The sequence below is a fragment of the Canis lupus genome, chromosome 10, assembly GCF_011100685.1.
Source record: "Canis lupus familiaris isolate Mischka breed German Shepherd chromosome 10, alternate assembly UU_Cfam_GSD_1.0, whole genome shotgun sequence".
NCBI classification, from domain to species: domain Eukaryota; kingdom Metazoa; phylum Chordata; class Mammalia; order Carnivora; family Canidae; genus Canis; species Canis lupus.
Window position 1 is genome coordinate 26,641,931 of NC_049231.1, and position 4,325 is coordinate 26,646,255.

A 4,325-nucleotide genomic window follows, 5' to 3' on the forward strand; every position below is an offset into this window, starting at 1 on the left:
GTTGTAGGACTCATCCTAGTACACTGGGATCATGACCTGAGCCGAAGGCAGATGTTTAACTGAATGAGCCACCTAGGTGCCTGAAAATAATTCTATTTTTATTTTATTTTATTTTATTTTATTTTATTTTATTTTATTTTTATTTATTTTTTATTTTTTTGTTTTTTGTTTTGAATAATAATTCTATTTTCATGTGAAGTTTGATTATTAATTGAGAAAGGCAATTTTAAAAGTAATTTTTCTTGTCATCAAAGATAGGGCAATAGGTGCTTAAACAGATTATTAAAATTATACACAAATTATGAAGTCGCTTTCAGTGCCCCCTGCCCAGAGGAGACCATGAATGCAGGCCTCCATTATTAGAAATTGTACATTTGAGTTTCCCACATTTCCTTTTTTTTTTTTTTTTTTTTTCCACATTTCCTAAGTGCAATGTGTGAGCCTCATCCTGCAAGAACCACCTTGGTGATCATTTAGTATCTCCTCTGCTAGGTAAGTATCACTTTCAGTTTCTTTCTTTCTTTTTAAGATTTTATTTATTTATTTGAGAGAAAGAGAGAGAGGGAGAAGCGTGCTCCTTGCTGAGCAGGGAACCCGACGACATGGGACTCGATCCCAGGAACCTGGAATCATGCATGACCTGAGTCGAAGGCAGATGCTTAACTCGCTGAGCCCCCCAGACACCCCTCACTTTCAGTTTCTTGTACAACTTCATAAGATACAAGGGTGCCTCGTGGCTCAGGTCATGATCCCAGCATCCTGGGATGGAGTCCCACATAGGGTCCCTGCTCAGCTGGGAGTCTGCTTCTCCTTTGGTCCCTCACCCTGCTGTGCCCTCTCTCTTGTTCTCAAATAAATAAATAAAATCTTTTTTCTTTTTAAGATTTTATTTGTTTATTCATAAGAGAAAGAGAGAGAGAGGCAGAGACACAGGCAGAGGGAGAAGCAGGCTCCATGCAGGGAGCCCGACGTGGGACTCGATCCCGAATCGCCAGGATCAGGCCCTGGGCGGAAGGCGGCGCTAAACCGCTGAGCCACCCCGGCTGCCCCAATAAATAAAATCTTAAAAGACAAAAACAACCTCACAAGATACAGAAAATGTGAGAGGAAATATTAAAATGTCACTGTATAAACTTACTATAAAATTAATTCAGGCATATGTGAAATTGATTTTTCAAAGACTTAAATCTTTTGACAAATTGTTACATAAGAATCATCAGCTAGGGGGATCCCTGGGTGGCGCAGCGGTTTGGCGCCTGCCTTTGGCCCAGGGCACGATCCTGGAGACCCGGGATCGAATCCCACGTCAGGGTCCTGGTGCATGGAGCCTGCTTCTCCGTCTGCCTATGTCTCTGCCTCTCTCTCTCTCTGTGTGTGTGACTATCATAAAAAAAAAAATAAATAAATAAAATAAAAAATCATCAGCTCTAAATGTACTAATTATAACAAAATATATTTCTTTGCAACTTTAAGTTTATGATGTTACTCCTGTAACCCCTATTTCATTTGAAAAGGAATCAAATATTTTGAAAGGAAAAAAATTATTTTAGTACTCTGACAGAACTTTTTCTTTTTTCTTTATTGCTGTCTGTGAGTAGGCTTCACATCCAGTGTGGAGTTTAACTCAGGGGTTGAACTGAGGATCCTGAGATTAAGACCTGAGCTGAGATAAAGAGTTGGATGTTTCGCTGACTGAGCCACTCAGGGGCCCCTTTTTTCTGCTTTTTGAATAAGAGGACCCAAAAATTATGTAGGGGCTCTGATTCTGAAACTAGTATTTCTTTGAGAGGATTTTCATATTTCCCCAAATTATTCTGACTCTGTTAAAACACTTTCAGGCTGATTTCTGTCAAGTCCAAGAAATGGTCCTCGTATCATCATGTTTTAAAAACCCACATCGGGATCCCTGGGTGGCGCAGCGGTTTAGCGCCTGCCTTTGGCCCAGGGCACGATCCTGGAGACCCGGAATCGAATCCCACGTCGGGCTCCCGGTGCACGGAGCCTGCTTCTCCCTCTGCCTATGTCTCTGCCTCTCTCTCTCTCTCTCTCTGTGTGTGACTATCATAAAAAACAAACAAACAAACAAACAAAAAACACATCACAGGGTGCCTGGGTGGCTCGGTGATTGAGCGTATGCCTTCGGCTCAGGGCATGATCCTGGGGTCCTGGAATTGAGTCCTGCATCAGGCTCCTTGCAGGGAGCCTACTTCTCCCTCTGCCTATGTCTCTGTCTCTCATGAATAAATTTTTTAAAATCTTAAAAATAAATCAATCAAACCCACATCACAGCATGGAGGGCTGGTCATCTTTGAGGGCGCACACCTTCCACTGTGATGTCCTCATCCCACTCTGGGAGTCATCTTCTCCAGCTCAGGCTCATTCTACTGAGTAGTCCCCACTTCCTAACCACCACTCCCCACGGCAGATCCGAGTCCTTTGGATTCAGATTTTAGTTTTTTAAGTCCTTTGGCAGGTAAGGTATGTGACAAGTACTTTGGTAACTTCAAAATGGAGGAAATAGGTGAATGATGACACAAACAGAAAATGCAAATGCAGGGCGGTGTGACTGTTAAGTAATAATAGTGATGAGGCGATAAGTCTTGTTAACAGTGATTGCACATGCGCTCAGCTGTCTGGTCGGCTCGCAATTGCACTGGTCTTCTTGGAGACTGGCGGGGAAGGGGAACGTCGGGGAAGGGCTGTTACGGGTGAGGCAGCCTCCCAGCGGCAGCCGAGCTCCTCGCTGCAAGCAGTTGCAGCCCCCGGGCCTCCTTAAAGCAAGAGGAGGGAGGCGGAAGCCAGGAGGACTGCAACTCCAGCTCTGCACTTTCTCCCGGAATCTCGGCTCTTCCGGGGTCTCCTCCAGGCTCCTCCCACTTCCGATGGACCAATCCTTTCGCTCCATCGTGGAGGGAAGCAATCTGATTGGCTTAGTCACGGAGGTGGGTGGGGCCTTTAAGCGCCGCCTCGGCACCCGGGGCCTGTGCCGCATGCCAATGAAGGGGCGTCCCGTAGATCGGATGCTCACCCCTGTCCAGTCGGAGGCCCCGCGGCGGGGACTAAGGCGGGACTTGCCGCTGGCCAGGGCGAGGGGGCGTGGCCTCGCCGTGACTGACAGGCCGATACGGAGGCCGGGGCTCCTGGGCTCCTCCGCAACCCACGCCACGCAGGCTCCCGCGCTTCTGCTGGGGAGTGGACCTCACACCCCGCTGCGCCCTCCTTACTCAAGCCGTCGCTTACCCATCTGCTCTTGCCTTAAACACATCTAGATTCCCTCCGTTCTCCCTGTGCCCATGGGACCTTCTTGTCTGAACAACGGGCAGCAGCTTCTTGGTTGCCATCTGACCCCAGGAGTGGGTCTTTTTCAAACACACACCAGGAGGTCATGTGCCCTCCAGTGGGTTCCACATCGCTGGGTCGGAACCACACCTCCTACGGCAGCCTCGAGGCCCTGCGTGGCAGAGCCCTGAGTCCCCGTGGCCTGTCCCCCCTCCTCTCCTGCCTCCCGCCTTCCACAAGGTCTTCCCGGGCCAGACACCCCCGCATTTCAGCTCCTCTCTTCGGATGGCTCCACAGCCCAGCCCCGTGCCACTGAACACCTGCTCATTGGAGAGAGCTCAGGTGAAGGGCCACCTGCTCAGAGGGTCTGTATCTGAGCCCAGGTCAAAACAGCACCTTCTGACGTTCTCAGCACTTTTCGCAACTGATGTTTTTGTTTGCATGTTGGTTTAACGTCCACGCGGCTGCTGGAAAATCATGTCTGTGAGGACAAGGGCTGTCTACCTTACTCAGTGCTGACTCCTAGGGCTCAGTGCAGTGTCTGGATAAACATTGTGCCAGTTTAGGGCCACTACCTGTAAATAGTGTCCTGCAGGGACGCCTGGGTGGCTCGCTGTTGAGCATCTGCCTTCCGCTCGGCATGATCCCCGTCCTGGGATGAAGGCCCGCTTTGGGCTCCTTGCGAGGGATCTGTGTCTCTCTCTGCCTGTGTCTCTGTCTCTCATGAATAAAAAAAAAAAATCTTAAAAAAAAAAAAGTGTCCTGCAAACATATGCATACGTCTGGATGGTGGCTTGGGTGCCTCTGGGGATTGAGAGAAGGACTGGGATAGTGAATGGTGACAGGGTATGTGTGTACATCTGTATGCCTGTGTGCACACACTTAAAGGTGGGGGGGGGATCCCAGTGGCTTCAACTGTAGTGATTTTACTTGTATTGAACAATAATGAACAAATAAAGCATGTGACAGATCAGGGGAGAGAGGGAATGGGCCACCCCAAGCCACACGCATGAACAAAAACATTGCAACACGCCGCAATCACCTGG

The 4,325-nt window shown here is 48.5% G+C and overlaps 1 pseudogene; it reads right to left on the reverse strand.

Moving 5' to 3' along the window:
• Positions 1–328: 328 nt before the first annotated feature.
• Positions 329–500, reverse strand: LOC119873795 (annotated as a pseudogene).
• Positions 501–4,325: the final 3,825 nt, after the last annotated feature.